At 40.2% G+C, this 19,265-nt stretch overlaps 1 protein-coding gene across 4 annotated transcripts in view; it reads right to left on the bottom strand.

Moving 5' to 3' along the window:
* The window catches only part of ptpn11b (protein tyrosine phosphatase non-receptor type 11b), a 134,680-nt gene that overhangs the window by 67,763 nt on the left and 47,652 nt on the right, over positions 1-19,265 (bottom strand). The gene's annotated exons all lie outside the window — the stretch shown is intronic.

The following is a 19,265-nucleotide window of genomic DNA, read 5'->3' as shown; positions in this document are numbered from 1 at the left end:
GGATGGTGTCAAGTGTCTCAGTACAGTTGAAGGTCCACACATCTAGGCAAGGAGTATTCCATCACAATTCTTTGTCAATGGTGGACAGGCTTTGGGAGTCAGAAAGAATCACAATTCTCAGTCTCTAACCAGCTTGTCAACCATGCTGTTTTTATAGTTGGTCCAGTTATTTGTCACTTCCCTTCCCAAGCCTGAAAGTTGTCCAGGTCTTGCTGCATGCTAGCAAGATCCCGCTCACAGGTCCCAGTTCCTTGAAATTCTTACATAGCGTTGTAAGACCAGGAATCCCTGAACTGTTCTGCAGTTATCCTAGATACTAGATTTGCCAATACTGCTAATTCCTACAGTTTCATCAACAATACATGCACACTTTGGGATCAACTCCACTTCTAGCATTAATCCCAAATTTCTGCAGACCCTACACTCCCAGTTCTGACTCCTTTATATTTCTCCCCAAAGCTTTGACATCCTTGGATTGTTTCCCCATATGATCTCCTTTTAATGAGAGGATCATGAGATCTCCTTTTAATATTTCCACATCCCAGGAATATTGGATATCAGCACCTCTTCCCAGTATAGGCACTATATACGGTCATCTAGTGTTCCCAAGGTCTCTCTCCCACCTACTGTCTCTTCTGTGCTTCTCTCTATTTTTAACACATGCACTTAAATATTTGCATTGATATTGCAACTTTAAAGTCATAGAACTATCACAAGGCCCCTCAGAGTATTACCAGATGCAATGTAACAGTTAATCACAAACAGTAAAGATGGTAAAAAATAAATAAAAAGGCTGAGGACAAAAAGACTTCTAGATCAACTGAACATGGTAAAAGGAAGAGGTTAGTGTGGTACACATTTTTAAAAACTGGAAATTACTCAGCTTTGTTTCTGTAAAATTAAAGCTAGTGAAATGATTATTGTTGTTAGGTGATGATTATACCTAGCATGGGGAAAAGAAACATGCTCAGATGAAGCATAAGCAACTGAGTAGGTATTAAAAGCAAACAACTATAATCTGGAACAGAGCTGAAATTTTCATTTAGGCATTTTCTACTCTACCTGTTCAGATATGTTATTACCTCAACCTGGCAAAGAGGTCGGAGATTTTCATTTAACCTTGCCTAATCAACTTGCTGAAACAAGGTAGTTAATTTGTGGAATTCAAATAAAAAAGTTCCCTTAGCGACAACCTGCAGTTCAGCAGTCTGATTCGGAAGTAGGTTCTGGATTGGTGGTGCTGGAAGAGCACAGCAGTTCAGGCAACATCCAAGGAGCTTCGAAATCGACGTTTCGGGCGAAAGCCCTTCATCAGGGATAAAAAAAAAGTAGATAACTTAGTTGTTCATAATAGTCACTCAGTCTCAGTAACAGGTATTACAAACAGCTACTTATGATGCAGTAGTAGGGGCCTCTGGAAAAAAGGTCTGGTTTTACATCCCACTTGTCCCAGAGATGTGATAAAGTATGCCTGTTTAATATTCCTCGTAAATCATTATTGCCAAAAGGGATACAGTACAAAGTAAAAGACTTTGAAAGGTCTCAGTACAGTATGTGACAGAACAAAACTCTGAAGAGTAGATCCATGTTAAATCTTGGGTGGCTGGGAGGACCAGAAGTACACAAAAGGGAATAAGAGAAGGAAGACAAGAAACGGCTGTTCACTCGTACCTGACTTTGATTGGTATTTGATGTATAAAGTATGGTTAAATATAGGCTGAAAAAAAGTCCAAGACAAGTTTGTTCCAATTACTGACATGCTGAAACTAAAAATGTATCTGAAAATTAGTTGTTTATTCATCAAATTTATAACTTAAAACTGATTTAATTATGGCTCTTATACATGGGTATGGATTGAACAAAGTCAAACCAAAAAGAGATCAAAGGAGATTGCAAATTAGATTGGAGAAATTTTGGAAGTAAAATTCCAAGTCTTCAACCATAAAGAATTTGGTGAAAAAAAACACTTAAAATAGGAAGAGATTTTAGACAGTTTAACTATCAACATTTTTTTTTGAGAAAGTTCACTTGAGTTGTGGGCGTCGCTGGCTAGCCAGCATTTATTGCGAGTCCTTAGTTACCCTTCAGAAGGTGGTGGTGATCTGTCTTCTTGAACCACTGCAGTCCATGTGCTGTACGTTGACCATTAATTCCTTCAGGGAGGGGACTCCAGAATTTTGACCCAGTGACACTAAAGGAATGGTGACATTTTCCAAGTCAGGATGCTCAATGGCTTGGAGTGGAATTTGCACTTGTTCCCATGTAGTTGCTTCCCTTGTCCTTCGAAATGGAAATGATCATGGGTTTGGAATTTGCTATCAGAGAATCTTGGGTGAAAGTCTGCAGTGTATCTTGTAGATAGCACACACTGCTGCTACTGAGCAACAATGGTGGAGGGAGTGGCTGTTCGAGGACATGGTGCAAATCAAACAGGCTGCTGGATGTCAAGTTTCTTGTATGTTGTTGTAGCTGCATCCATTCAGGCATCACACTCCTGACTTGTGCCTTGTTGATGGTGGACAAGCTTTGGGGCTTCAAGGAGGGAGTTACTTGCCGCAGTATTCCTCGCCTCTGACCTTCTCTTGTCGCCACTGTATATGTGGCGAATCCAGTTGAGTTGTAAGTCAATGGTAACCCCCAAGATGTTAATAGTGGGGAGATTCAGATGTTAACGCCATTGAATGTCAAGGGGTGGTGGTTAGATAGTCTTTTATTGGAGATGGTCGTTGCCGAGCATTGTGTCGTGTAACTGTTACTTGCCCCTTGTCAGCCAAAATCTGAATATTGTCCAGATCTTATTGCATTTGAACATGGTCTGCTTCAGTACTGGCGGAGTCATGAATGGTGTACTTATCATAGAGTTGTATAGCAATGGAAACAGACCCTTTGACTTAACCAGTCCATGCCAAACATAATCCCAAACTAAACTCGTCCTGGCCCATATCCCTCCAAACCTTTCCTATTCATGTATTTATCCAAATGTCTTTTAAATGTTGTAATTGTACCCACATCCACCACTTCCTCAGGAAGTTCATTCCACACGCAAACCGCTGTGTAAAGAAATTGCCCCCTCGTCTTGAAATCCCTCCTCCCAGAGAAAAGACAAACGCCATTAATTCTATCTATACTATTCCTGACCTTATAATGGAGCAAAGGCCATTGATGAAGCAACTGAAGATGGTTGGGCCTAGGACATTATCCTGTGGAACTCCTGCAGAGATATCCTGATGCTAAGATGACTCACCTCCAACAATCACAACCATCATCCCACATACCAGGTATGACTCTAACCAGCAGAGAGTTTGCCCCTAAAATCTATATACTCCAGTTTTGCGACAACTTCTTGATGCCGCACATAATCAAATGCAGTCTTGATTGCAAGGGCTGTCACTTCACCTCACCAGAGAATTCAGCTCTTTTGTCCATGCATTAACCAAGTTAATGAAGTCAGGAGCAGAGTGGCCGGAGTAGAACCCAAATTGGGCATCATTGAGCAGATTAATGCTGAGCAGCTGCTGCTTGATAGCACTGTTGATGACACCTTCTATCACTTCACTGATGATTCAGAGTTAACTGATGGGGCAGTAACTGGCTGGGTTGGATTTGTGGCCGTTGCTCTTGATGTGATCTCCACCACATTGGGGAGACTGGATACCAACTCGCAACATGTTTCAGAACATCTCTGGGACACACATCAAACAATCTCACTGCCCTGTGGCCAATTACTTTAACTCCCCTTCCCACTCCGCCAAGGACACGTAAGTCCTGGGCCTCCTGCACTGCCACATCCTGGCCACGCAGCACCTGGAGGAAGAATGCCTCATCTTCCACTTTGGGACCCTCCAACCACATATATTAATGTTGATTTTACCAGTTTCCTCATCTCTCTTTCCCCCCACCCCCCCACCTCATTCCAGATCTAACTCTCCAACTTGGCACCACCTACTTGAACTGTCCCATCTGTCCATCTTCCTTCCCAACTATCTGCTCCACCCTCCACTCCATCATTTATCACCCCCCCCATGTGTAATTACCCATCACCTTCCCAACAAACATCCCCCTAGCCCCACCCCCCTATTGATCTCTCAGCCCCCTTCACCCCACCATATTCCCAATGAAGGGTATATGGCCGAAACTTCAATTCTCCTGCTCCTTGGATGCTACCTGACCTGCTGTGCTTTTCCAGCACCATACTTTTTGACTCTGATCTCCAGCATTTGCAGTCCTCACTTTCTCCAGAATTGGATTTGTCCTGCTTGTGTGCATAGAGCATAACCAGGCAATTATCTGCTTTGTTGGGTGGACGTTGCAATAGTACTGGAAGAGCTCGGCTAGAGGATTGTCAAGTTTTGGAGCACAAGTCTTCAGGACTATGTTATCAGGGCCTATTGCCTTTACAATAGCCAAAGCCTCCAACTGTTTCTTGATTTCATGTAGACTGAATCAAATTGGTTGAAGACTGGTATGAGAGACTCTGGGGACTAATGGAGGAGGCCAAGATGGGGGGTCATCCACTCAGACTTCTGGCTGAAGATTGCTGAGAATACTTCAGATTTAACTCTTGTCCCGATATGTTGGGCTCTTTCAAGATGTGGATAATTTGTGGAGCCTCCTCCTCCAGTAAGTTATTTAATTGTCCACCACCACTCATGACCAAACGTGGCAGGACTGCAGAGGTTAGATTGGATTGGTTTGCTGTGGGATCACTTACCTCTGTCTATCACTTGCTAGTTATGCTATTGGCATACAGATAGTTATGTTTGCCCCCAGATATTTGTAAGGAGTATTTTGCAGAGTAGACAGGACTGTTTCTGCCAGTATCTTTTCCGGTGACTAGATTAATGCTAGGTGGTCCATCCAGTTTCATTTCTTTGATGAGATTTCATAGTGATTGATGCAACTGAGTGGCTTGCTAGACCATTTTAGAGGGTAGTTGAGAGTCAGATTGCGGTGGGTTTCAAGTCACCTGTAAATCAGGATTAGGATGGCAGACTTCCTTCCCTGCAAGATATTAGTGAGCCATGTGGGTGTTTCTGACAAATCAACAATGATTTTATAGTTATCAGTAGGTTCTTAATTCTAGATTTGACAAGCCATAACAAAAACATCATTTTAGTTTCAAATTAAAGTTTCATTTAATTCATGAATAACTTCAGATTATGTACTTGTCTGTAAATTTTAGTGTTAACATAATTTGTCCTATGTAGAGCTATGAATAGTACCTGTTGACAACTATCACACATCCTATATCTACACAGCTAATACTGGGCTGAAACTGGACTGTGGAGGCCGAGAACAGACTTGCATTCTACTTCCTTACTGAGAAAAGTTAAATGAAGAGTAGTACCTTCTAAAGGACACAGCTGCCAGTTGCTTCATTATCTTTCCCCATCCAAATAGGCAAAATAGAGTATTAGTTCAGACAACTTTACAATGATTCATATTTCTCTTTGCAGCCAGAGAAATCAAGTAGCTACACTATCAATATAAAGCATGCTCAATTTCATCTGGCCTGAGTCTTTGAACAAAAGAGTTAATAGCAGCCTGGTATACATTCCAAAATCATATCATCATTTTAACATGAAGTCCCACCAGAACAGTGTCTTTGTTCCAACACAATGACAATTTCATACTGTACAGTCGTTACTTTATCAGTTTCTTCTTTTATCAGAAGAGTTGCAGCTGAATTCTAATCGAAAAACTGTAGTCACCACAAAGTATTTCCATTCCTAAAAATGTTCTTATTCAGAGTGAAAAATAGCACTGTACTGTGTAGGGTTGAATACTGTATTCTGTCAGCATTCAATATATAATTTGTTCCATTACAGGGGTGAAAATTTTTAATTAGCATTTTAGAAAATAAATTCTCCCATGGACACTCATCAACAAATAAGGGAACAGAAAAAAACTCCAATATGTAATGAAGTCAATTTCAAATTAAAGTTTCTGACAATCTTAACAAATCTCATTACTTTTCTATCCCACTTTAGTGAATGGTATTTGTCTGCTACTAAAGGTGCTTTCATGGCAACACAATTGAAGTATCCAGTATATTGAAAGCTGAACTTGCATTTTGTCATTGAACTGCAAAATACATTGGGGACACAACATACTGAGTCATTAAGTACATATCATTTCAATCTCTTGTCCTAACAATGTCATGCTCAAAAATGAGATTGAAGTTAATTATTTATGAAAGATGCATCCTACCTCTCAAATTATACCCAAATTAATTCTTTTTATTTAATTATACTTTTAGCTAGATAGTACTAAAATTTCTATTTATTTTAATAAATCAAAATGGAAGTGCTTGTCACTTTACAGCACTCTATTAATGTTGTTATCCTAAAAACGGTTTGCCACAGCATAAATATGGAACAATATTGTACTAATACTATCAGGGAAGTGACCATACAATGGTGTCATGGATCAGCTTTGGTCTGATAGTTTTGAATTCCATCGTCATTTTGCCTATGTGCAGGCATGCAGCTGATGCTCATATTTCTAATAGACAGTGCAGACAGCAAGGATCCTTATGGCTCAGGCTAGTTGGCAAACAATCCATAAATAATTGAAATGAATAGATTAGATGCATCTAAAGAGGAGGTTTGGTAACCAACAAGGGGAAAGGAACAGAGGATAACAGATTTAGTTGAGGAAAGCAAGGCTGTAGTGCCAGGGTTTCGGTTGAATGGAGTATAAATGCAGGCTCACATCCTTGCTCTGAACGATCGGTTTTGGTGCTGTTTATTTGTAACCATATTCAAAAATACACACAGCACCACGATACCAAAAGTTGTAATTCCATTGTGTAATAATTTCAACTTCTTGGCCAAGTAAACAATAGAGGAATGTAGCGAGTTTGGTATATTCAACATATGCACTCTGAGCAGTCTAATTTCTTCGAAATTGGCAAGAATTTTCACGCAAGTGCATGAATGATGCAATATGTGCCTGCAAAATGTATCGCAGTATCCAAGTTTGTGTGAGGACATCTTAATTTAGCAGCTGTCTTCCAGTAGAAGAGTAGACACAGCAATGGCAATTATAGAATCACAGAATGGTTGCAGCACAGAAGGAGGCCTGTTAAATGTCTTGGCATGAAAGGTACAATCAAAACCAGAAGGGAATAGAAGTTATTCTGAAGCCATCTTGAGAGCAAACTCAATTTGCTTGGTGGGTGTGTGGCCAAAGCAAAAGGCCAGTGAACATATACAGATTAATCCTTGGCTTTGACAGCATAGCAATGCGGTTATGCATCTGCAGGCAGGTCTGCCAAGCAAAGACGTTGGCCTGAGGAGGCGTGATTGGAATTCCCACACCCTGCTGAAGTGGATCACAAACCCATAAAGCAACAGGAGCAGTCTTGTGAAACAGAAATTATTTCTTCAAAATAAAACACGCCCTCAATACCTGTAGTTTGCATCCACCTGCCCTGCTCCTGGAAGAAAAATTTCTAAAGGAAGTTCTCAAAAAGTGTTAGGCCTCTAATTTACATAATAATAGGCATAAAAGTAAGTTTTTCAAATCCATGCTGAATGTCTAAAATTTCACCAAGGAATCTAACAGTGTGGTATCAATGCGCGTGCAGACTGGAAGCAGCTATTCCACTTCTAAATTGGCAATTTAATCTCATACAAAGGGCACAATGCTCTGGAATCTCTACTCTACACCCTATCCTATTGCCTCTTGTATCAGGCTCAAATGATAATTTGCTGATGACCGGATGTAGTCCCAGCAGAGGCCACTGGTCCCAAATGATGCTGCTGGGATCAGAGAATTGTTCTCCTGGTAACTTGAACTGTACTTTCTCCCAAATTGGCTCAAGGCAAAACTTCTGCCACAGTTAGAAGCTGGTTGACCAATAAATGGCTGCCAGGCAGGTACCAGACAAGGGTCAGGCTTGCCTTTAACATTTAGGCAAGGGCTGGAGATCTTGGCCAAGCAGGAAATTCCACCCAATACCTTCATGGTATGCACTGCAGGTTTCTTTATTATGTAAAATCTTGACTCCTGTCAAGATAGACATTTAATGCTTGCAATTAAAAATGCAGATAATTTTGCCATAGGTGTTTGTGATCATTATCACAGATTAGTTATAGAATTAACAGGACTTCTTTAAAAATTTGCCCCTTACAACATAGGCTGTCTGCAATGCTTTCTCAAATGCATTTTGAAACAAATGCATGAAAATGTGAGAAATTGCTAATTTTTATGATATATAACTGTCTCAGTGGTGCTGTTAATGGTTTATTAACTGTAAAATTAGAAAAATGATGGGATACATGTGATTCTAATGAGAAAAATGTAATGCTTTTAAGCCAGTCTTCATAATTCAGCTAGAGATAAATTCTGAAATCAGTTCTGTTGAAAGGATATTTTCTGAATTGTCCAAATAAAAAGCCTCTGTTTCCTACTGGAGTTGATTGGTTTTGCTTTTATCCATGTTAAGAATTTATCCATCTTTCATTATGAATTTGACATATGAAGGGATAAGTAGAAATGTACAGCAGCGTCAACTCAGAATTTATGAGCAGAGCAGCAATGTGACAATTATTGGGTTTGCATCGAACATCAGCGCCAATAATTTCTTTACTAAATCAATTATGCTTCCTTGTCAGCACTCATCAAATGATATATTTCTTAAGTTCATGAAACATTAATGTGAGCAGAAATGTCTATCAGTTTCACAAGTTTTGAGCTGAATATCAGTTGCCCATAGTTCAAGTCCAATATTTTAATACCAGTTCAGGTTACTTCCAATAGGACAGTATACAGTATGATATCGATCAGTTGGGGACATGGGCAGAAAAATGGCAGATGGAGTTTAATCTGGACAAATGTAAGATGATGCATTTTGGAAGGTCAAGTACAGGTAGAAATTTTACTGTGAATGGCAGAATCCTTAGCAGTATTGATATGCAGAGTCATCTGGGTGTTCAGATCCACAGATCACTGAAGGCACAATGCATTTAGATAAAGTAGTTTAAAAAAGGCCTTTGGCATGCTTGCCTTCATTGAAAGGGGCATTGAGTATAAGAGTACAAGTTATGCTGCAGCTTTATGGAACTTTAGTTAGGCCCCACTTGGAATATTATATGCAGTCTGGTCACCACACCACCTGAAGGATGTGAATGCTTCGGACAGAATACAGAAACGCTTTATTAGGATGTCGCCTGGCATCAGGGATTTTAACTATGAGGAAAGGTTGGATAGACCATGTTTGTTTTCACTGGAACGTAGGAAGTTGAAGGACTTGATAGCAGTTTATAAAATTGTGAATGGAGTGGATAGAGTAGGAAGTGTGAGGCTTTTTTCCCAGGGTGGAGGGGTCATTTACTAGGGGACACAGGTTCAAGGTGCAAGTGAAGGAAGTTTAAGAGAGATATGCGAGGCATGTTTTTCGCACAAAAACTGGTGAGTACCTGGAATGCGCTGCCAGAGGTGGTGGAAGCAAACACAATAGCAGCATTCAAGAATCATCTGGATGAATATGTAAATAGGAAGGGAACACAGGGATACTGATCCTGTAAGTGAAGATAGTTTTAACGTAGAAGTGCAAAATGCGTCAGCACAGACTTGGAGGGCTGAGGGGCGTGTTTCTGTGCTGTATTTGTTGTTCATTCTAAAACTCAAGAAAGATAAGCTCATGTGAAGCTGTGACCTATAAACAGCACTTTATTCTTTCCCTGATTTAAAGGTAAAGTAACCACCACAGTCACACTGAAGAGACATGACTGCTGGTGGTTTAACCAGAGGGTCACTATGCTTCAGCTAAGGGAAGGGGTTGAAAATGCAGGATCTTCAATGGTAACCTCAGCTGGTATGGGAATTGAATCCATACTGTTGTCATCAGTTTCTGTTGCAAATCAGCCATCCAGCCAACTGAGCTAACTGACTTCTTCATGAGGAATTGATCGGTTACTAGGAAAATCCAGTTATTAGTAATATATAATATGATACTTAAAACATTTAGGCACATTTTTCTGTCAGTGTAAAGATCAAGGATTTAACATACCACCAAACTGACTTAATCTCAAAGATTAATAGGTGTTTTGAAAAGAGCCAATTTTAAAATCTTTTCTCACTGAGTGGCTACATGTTTAGAGTGAAAAGAAAGGAACGTGCATATATGTGTGGTGAGAGAGAGGAATAGGTATGTTATTACCTTGACTGCCATTGCGCCTCATGGTATCTGACATGTCTGTCAGTATGTGGTCAAGAGTGATGGTTGTTTGAAGTAGTTTGATGTTATTAATTTTCCTTTGACTTGAGCTTGTCTAATGATCAGTGGTAGTGGATATGCCACTGTACAGGGCCTTTACAGGAGGCACACATTAAAAAAAAACTTGTTTGGATGTGTTATGATGCAGCACTGTGGCCATTACTTCCTGCTGGGTACTTCAACTTTCTGACCCTGAGGTGGAGTCAATGTATCACAAAACCCTTGAGAGGCACTGTTCCTAGTTAACAAGGTGCTCCATTATATTTATAGGAGTAAGAACACTTAAGTATTTGGCAAAAGCAAAATACTGTTTTTATTTGATTTTCAGTATCAAAGTACTTGAGAAACTCAGCAGGTCTGGCAGATCTGTGGACAGGGAGACAGTAAGGATTGAAGATGCTGGAGATCAGGGTTGACAGTGTGTTGCTGGGAAAGCACAGCAGGTCAGGCAGCATCCGAGGAGCAGGAAAACCGATGTTTTGGGCCAGACTACTTCATATTTTCCTGCTCCTCGGATGCTGCCTGACCTGCTGTGCTTTTCCAGCAATGCACTCAGATCTGTTACAAACTTCTGCTATTAATAAGTACTAGCCTTTCAGGAGCTGGACAGAACATAATTGCTTCCTACAAAGGCTAACATGAACTCACCACCTTCACCCAGACTGTGTAACAGCAGCAAATCGGAGTTTAATGTCACATTAACTTCAGAATCATGACCTTAAACAAAAAAACGTTACAAAGGATAGGTCAAATCTTATATAGTATATTTTATAAATGATCTACAAACATTTTCTTTTTATTTTCACTCAACTCTTTGCCACAAGCAAAGTGACAACCTGTTGCCAGACATCTATTAATGCCATTCTGCAGTGTTCACCTGAAGTGTATGACAGTTGTTCAATGTACTTATTCCTCTAATTATCCTCCACACACATTTCAGATAATTTAGTGCGGGACAATTTCTGAAACCTTGTAACTTTGGTTTAATTACTAGAATCTGTTCCTCAAAGAAAGTTTGACAACTGTAGATCAGGCTGAGAGAGATCAATGAAAAATATTTAGAAGATTATTTTTAAACATTAACAAATGTTCCACCTACTATCCCAGTATAAAATATTGGATTGTAATGGGGAAAAACACTGCAAACGCTCTGCAATGATAGGGAACTTAAATGGTCACAATTATAGTAATGTCCATTTGAAACAAACCCGAATTCTTAACTTCCCACAAAAGATGTGTTCTTGTTCCAAATATAGATAATTGACAGTTATCAGTAATTGATTCAGAGTTTATTGTGCTGTTGAATTGGAAACAAACAACAATTGACGATATATACTAGATGAAGCCAAATCCTTTAGCCTAGGTTTGTGATTTTTGAGAAGATTTTTAACTCAGGTTGAGGTTCAGGCTGTAAGTTTGTTCTCAGACATTTCGTCACCATGCTCTGTAACATCTGTCCCGTTTTCAATTTAAGTGTCTTGGTCTGTTATGGTGGGTGATATAATTTCAGGCCCTTTTTCTCAGAGGTTGCTAAATGGGGTCCAAATCGAGTATTTATTGATGGAGTTCCGGTTTGAATGCCAGGCCTCGAGGAATTCCCATGCATGTCTGTTTAGCCTGTCCTAGGATGGATGAATTGTCCCATTGAAATAATGTCCTTCTTTGTCTATATGTAAGGATACTAGGTGGTACTTGGTCCTGTCTTTTGGAGTGTATAAACAAGCCCCGACTAGCTACCAAAAGACATGATGTGTGGTCGTCCTTTCTATCAGAAAATGCCTCCATCTAAAAAGGGCACAAAAAGTCTAAGTTTTTGATTCAAGGAGGCCAATGGCACGTCTGTATGACTGATGCCACTTGTGCATAATTCCCTTCTATAGATGATCATCATTTGGTTGTCTAATGGGAAGAAACAAAATTTAAAGGAGGCCTCAACTCTTACCACTTCTGAACAACAGCTAATGATGAACAGAAATGAGTTGTGAAAATCTGCAGCATAACCCAGGGGAAAACATGAAAACAATGAGTCTGAATAGGTTGATGAACATACAAAGAAAAGGAATTGACAACAAAATTATACACACATTCTTGAAGGGCAAATTTATACTTAACTGTAAACAGTGAGCACAGAAAAGCTTTCTGCTACCTTATTGATACACATCATCCTCACTGGTCTCTTAATATTTCTTCCCATTTTCTATTCAATTTTTAGAACTTCAATTTTCCACTTGGTATATTTGGTCTAACCAACACTACAAAAGAGAGAGTCAAATGTGGTTATCAATCCAACATATGATTTGTGTAATAGAAAAAAGGGAGCTGGAGTTAATAATTTTTGTGGTGAAATGAATTTCTATGAAAATTACACTTTGAAACAATTACAAATAAATTAGTAAAACAACTCCTTGCACATAAGCTGTCCTTAAATCCAAGTGCCATAACTGAAAACTTACATTGCATGAGATGCCTTTAAACCAGTCTTTTCTACTGACATTCCTACCACTGAAACCACAAACCACACAACTTACTGAATCGAAGGGCTGTACTTCAAACATGCATAGAAGTGCATATAACATTAACCCCATGAATGTAGCAATCTACTTCTAAGTTCAGTCATAATTGCAATATTTATACATCTTCAAAAGTAAACCAGCTTTTCTATGAATTATCTGCTGCAGGAACCTGAAAAATCATATAATTTCATTAAACTACCCAATTCTGCAAATGTCTACCCTTAGTGTGGTCAAAACATCAGTTGACCTCAGACTAAAACTTTAAAAATTCAATAGTAATTGTTTAGACAATATGGATTCAGAAAGAAAAACCAGGCTGAACCTTTAGTTCCTGAGGGGGCAAGCAAGGGGGAAAGTAGTCACAAAATGTAGGATGGAGAAGGCCAAGGGTTGACAGCAGTGGCATGATTTCTGAAGAACCTACAGAGGCCAATTGAGGGTGAATGACTAGGATTTTCCAATTAGCCTCCAAATTCCCACAAGATACAAGGATTAATTCAGGTGCCTAAAGGCAACTCCCCCAACAGAAGACTGAGCTGCAGTGCCCAGGCAGCCTAGACGCTCTCTCTCTTGGCTTGGATGCGTCAACAGTCACGTGCTGCTTTAAGTTTCAAAAAAAAAATTGGGAAGAGAAGGCTTCCATTTCAAAGCCCTTAATCACAGCCTGATACTCCTTTCACGCTGGAAACATTTGACTCAAAGCCCACTGTCCTTAACTGAATACAAGCCCATCTCTGGGTCAATAATGGAGGCCCAGTCAAAGTTGGGTCGGTGATGGATTGTGCACGGGGAAAGTTGGAGACCCAAAGAGATTTGTCAGTTTAAAAACGCTCTTACTTTGTGGCACAGAGGATGTGTCCTCATCTCTGTGCCAGAAGTAAGAGGTCAAATCCCACCTACTCCAGACATGTGGAACAACATCTGTGAGCAGGCTGTTTAGGAAATATCTAAAAATGCTCTTACTGACAAGACAATATTCGACGTCCACTCCTAATCAATGAACATATCTTGCATTTTAAGCATTGCTTGCTTTTTAATTCTGTAAAGGCTCTACCAAATCATTTAATTAAACTTGTCAGCTTTATTCACTTATAAAACAGAAAAATGCACTATATGGAAAAATAAGATAGTGGAAAGGACAAAAATTTGTAATCTCTACCTGCAGGAGAAGGATTACAAGACCAAAGCAATGTAACTTACTAAATGTATCAAACACCCAGGAGGCCTGATCCATATGTTTTCATGAAAAAAAAAACTTGCTTTACTTCAAAATTTTGATATGAAATCTAAAACACAAATTAGTTAAATTTAGTTTCTCTTTATTCTTTATCTGATTGCGAGCCTTGAAATGATTGCACCGTGTCAGTGAAATTTCCATTTGAGTAAGCTCTCTTTCATTGCTTCCTGTTTGATTGTGTCACCTTCTTTGTATACAGGATTCATTCTCAAAACATCCTTCTTCACATATTCAGAAATGCCATAATTTCAATGTGCTTTTGTGTGTTTTCCATGATGTAAAGATCAGATAGTTTTGTTGTTTCAGATATAAATGATGCAGGGGGCCAGTTAGTTCATTTGGCTGGATAGCTAATATGTTTGTTTTTATTCTTTTATGGGATGTGGGTGGCAGTGGCCAGGCCAGCATTTATTACCCATCCCGGAGGAGGATGGCAATTAAGTGTTTGGAGTCACATGTAGGCCGGACCAGGTAAGGACAGCAGTTTCCTCCCCTAAATTCCCACGTGAATCCGAGAAGATGTTAACATCACAAGGTTCAGCGGAGGTAGACCCAGACCCCGTCTCTTATAGTCATAGATACATACATAGAGATGTACAGCATGGAAACAGACCCTTCGGTCCAACCAGTCCATGCCGACCAGGTATCCCAACCCAATCTAGCCCCACCTGCCAACCCCTGGCCCATATTCCTCCTATTCATATACACATCCAATGCCTCTTAAACGTTGCAATTGTACCAGCCTCCACCACTTCCTCATTCCATACAGGTACCACCCTCTGTGTGAAAACGTTGCCCCTTAGGTCTCTTTTATATCTTTCCCCTCTCACCCTAAACCCATGCCCTCTAGTTCTGGACTCCCCAACCCCACGGAAAAGACCTTGTCTATTTACCCTATCCATGCCCCTCAATTTTGTAAACCTCTAAGGTCACCCCTCAGCCTCAGACGCTCCAGGGGAAAAAACCCAGCCTGTTCAGCCTTTCCCTATAGCTCAAATCCTCCAACCCTGGTAACATCCTTGTAAATCTTTTCTGAACCTTTTCAAGTTTCACAATATCTTTCCGATACTCAATACTCTGACCAATTAACAAAAGCATACCAAATGCCTTCTTCACTATCCTATCTACCTGCGACTCCACTTTCAAGGAGTTATGAACCTGCACTCCAAGGTCTCTTTGTTCAGCAACACTCCCTAGGATCTTACCAATAAGTGTATATGTCCTGCTAAGATTTGCTTTCCCAAAATGCAGCACCTCTCATTTATCTCATTAAACTCCATCTGCCACTTCTCGGCCCATTGGCCCATCTGATCAAAATCCTGTTGTAATCAGAGGTAATCTTCTTTGCTGTCCATAACACCTCCAATTTTGGTATCACCTGCAAACTTACCAACTGTACTTCTTATGCTCGCATCCAAATCATTTATATAAATGACAAAAAAGTAGAGGCCCCAGCACCGATCCTTGTGGCACTCCACTGGTCACAGGCCTCCAGTCTGAAAAATAACCCTCCACCACCACCCTCTTGTCTTCTACTTTTGAGCCAGTTCTGTATCCAAATGGCTAGTTCTCCCTGTATTCCGAGAGATCTAACCTTGCTAATCAATCTCCCATGGGGAACCTTGTCAAACACCTTACTGAAATCCATATAGATCACATGTACCGATCTGCCCTCATCAATCCTCTTTGTTACTTCCTCAAAAAACTCAATCAAGTTTGTGAGCATGATTTCCCACACACAAAGCCATGTTGACTATCCCATATCAGTCCTTGCCTTTCCAAATACATGTTACATCTTGTCCCTCAAGATTCCCTCCAACAACTTGCCCACCACCAACATCAGGCTTACTGGTCTTTAGTTCCCTGGCTTGTCCTTACCACCTTTCTTAAACAGTGGCACTACGTTAGCCAACCTTCAGTCTTCCGGCACCTTACCTGTGACTATCGATGATACAAATATCTCAGCAAGAGGCCCAGCAATCACTTCTCTAGCTTCCCACAGAGTTCTCGGGTACACCTGATCAGGTCCTGGGGATTTATCCACCTTTATGCGTTTCAAGACATCGAAAACTTCCTCCTCTGTAATTTGGACATTTTGCAATATGTCACCATCTATTTCCCTACAGTCTATATCTTCCATATCCTTTTCCACAGTAAATACTGATGCACATCTTATCTGAAGGTGAACAGAGATTATGACACTTCATATAGTTTAGCAATTAATTGCCAACAACCTGCTTTAGAACAGAGAATTCAAAGAGATCATACTCTGTAAACGTGATGTTGTGTCCCAAATTATATTGAGGGAGAGAGATTAACAGCCTTTCACATCAAAGCTGCATTCAACCAAGTACGGCATCAAGGAGCCCTTGCAAAACCGGAATCAATGGGAGTCAGGGGCAAATGCTCCGCTGATTGGAATCATACATGACACACAGGAAAATGGTCATGGTTGATCGAGGTTAGTCATCTCAGCTCCAGGACATCTCTGCAGGAGTTCCTCAGGATAATGTCCTAGGCTCAAGCATCTTCAGCTGTTTAATTAATGACCTCCTGTCAGAAGGTCAGAAGTGGGGGGTGGTCACTGATGATTGTACCATGTTTAGTATCATTTGCAAATCCTCAGATACTGAAGTAGTCAATGTTCAAATGCAAGATGATCTGGACAATATTCAGACTTGGGCTGACAAGTGGCAAGTAACATTTGCACCATTCAAATGCCAGGCTACGACCATCACCAAGAGACAATCTAACCACTGTTCCTTTACATCACTTACACACACACTCAACATCTTGGGGGTTATGCTCAACCAGAAACTTAACTGGACTGGCCACATTAAACAGTGGCTACAAGAGCAGATCAGAGGCTAGGAATATTGTGACAATAACTCACCTCCTAACTCCCCAAAGCCTGTCCACTATCTACAAGGCACAAGTCATGAATGCATACTTCTCGTTCCTGCACGGGTACAGCTCCAACACTCAAGAAGCAGCCCAATTGATTGGCACCACTTCCACAAGCACCACTCTCTCCAATACCAATGCTCAGAAGCAGCGGTGTGTACTCTCTCTAAGATGCACCACTGAAATTTACCAATGATCCTCAGATAGCTCCTTCCAAAGTCGCGGCCACTTCCATCTAGAAGGACAAGAGCAGCAGATAATCGGGATAATTGCAAATTCTTCTCCAAGCCATTCACCACTCTGACTCAGAAATATATTGCCGTTCCTTCAATGTCGCTGGGTCAAAATCCTGGAATTCCCTCTCTAATGGCATTGTGGGTCAGCCTACAGCACAGAGTGCAGTGGTTCAAGAAGGCAGCTTACTACCACCCACTGAAGGACAACCAGGGACAGGCAATAAATGCTGACCAGCCAGCAATGCCCACAAGCCACAAAATGAATTTTAAAAAACTTTAAAGAGCAGAAAAGATTATGACTGTGTTCCTTCCCCACTTCCACTCGAAGGAAAGACCACAGATCAAACTCTTTTCCAATCATGGAGGAGAGTTGGAACCTGGCAATTTCCTATCATCTATCTTTGATTCCATCAATCCTTAGCACAACCAGAACGGGGATACCAACACAAGAACAGTAGTAGTATTCAGCCACACGAACCTAGTGCACCATTTAATTAATTGGTGTCTAATCCATATCACCATTCTATCTATTTGATTCCCTGACTATTAAAATGGCCTTGAAAAATTTACTTTCCAGGTCATTTAAAGTAAACATTGAAAATAAAAAAACTCATTATCAAGTATACTTGCCAAGAAATTACCAGATTGTCATTAAAAAAACCTGTCCTTTTCACTAATATTCTTTAAGGAAAGTTCTTACAGTGATATACATACAGCAATGTGGGGGACTCTTGAAAACCTTCAAAACTGCAAGCCACTATCATCATGGAAGGCTGCTCACCACCACAAGGAAAAGCTACAATAACCATTAAATTCTGGTGCCAGTCATCCACACACACAAGAACTAATAAAAAAAAATCTCCATGCGTCAGGATTAGAACACGTTTGAGAGATTGAACCACAAATGAATGAGAGATTTGGTCACTATAAGCAGATACAAAAAAAATATTGCTTTATCATTAAGGCTTTTGGGCCACTTCACAGTATCACTTCTACAACTTACAGCAACTTTTCAGTTGCAGTATTTCTGGCATGTTGCTCATCAGCAGAGGCAGCACTCTGCTGATACAGAGCAGCTAGCAGCTTCTGGTGTAGACAAAATGGTCTCGGATCTAATAAAACAAGACTGGGTCAAAGTAGGATCGTAAATCTTTCCTTGATAATGTTGAGTTGCAGTGAGGATTTTTTGCATAGATGATTTGATTGTTTGTGCATTCTAATTATCGTAATTTACTTAACCATAAAAAAAAGAGTGTACTGTATTCTCTGGAAGTACAGTGATAACAAACAATTTGTTGTTACAGTGCTGCTATGGTTGTTCGTGACCCATTAAAACACCATTATCTTGACTACAAGAACATTAATTACATAATATAATAATGCAAGTCAGTTAGAAATTATTCAGTAATGATGGTTAACCTTGAAATATCGATGACTAGAAATTAAACTTAGGTCTTCAAACAACATGTCAATAGTGATAACTTTCCTGAAAAAATACAATTACAATTCATTTGCTGCAATGTTTCTTTGAATAAAAATTCAAAGCTAGATTACAACATGATGTGGACAGAGTCTTCCATGCATGCACATGTTAGTAAACAGATTTAAGGCAAGTCTGACCATCATTCTAAGCTTACATGGTAAAAATCAGCTTTTAAAAGGTTAGGATGAATTTGTTGGAGGACATAATTGCAAGAGATCCTTGCGGTGGTGGCCTGGGACCAACCAGTTTCAACCAATTCAATGAACTTCCCACCATCTTAATTTCAGGAGTGGGGACATATACTGATGACTGTAAAATGTTCAGCACTAGTTGCGATTCCTCAGATACCAAAGGCATCCCTGACACTGACCTTGACAGCAGTCAGGCTCAAGCTGATAAGTGGCAAGTATCTGCACCTCATAAGGGGCAGGCAGTGACCAGTTGCCTGGATAAGCACAGCTCCAATACCATTTGGGAAGCTTTATACCATTCACAACAAAGTAGCTCACTTGATTGGCACCATGTTTACAAACATTCACTCTCTCCACAATCATCGATGCACAGTAGAAGCAGCAATGTGTATTACCTATGTGAGCAGACTTGCACTAGGTGGACTGCAATGTCTCAAAAGGCAGCTTATCATCTTCTTCTGAAGGCCAACAAAAGC

This window comes from Chiloscyllium punctatum, chromosome 16 (genome assembly GCF_047496795.1).
Source record: "Chiloscyllium punctatum isolate Juve2018m chromosome 16, sChiPun1.3, whole genome shotgun sequence".
In the NCBI taxonomy this organism is placed as follows: Eukaryota; Metazoa; Chordata; class Chondrichthyes; order Orectolobiformes; family Hemiscylliidae; genus Chiloscyllium; species Chiloscyllium punctatum.
Note: the sequence above shows the minus strand (reverse complement) of the source record. Positions and strands in the feature narration are given on the sequence as shown.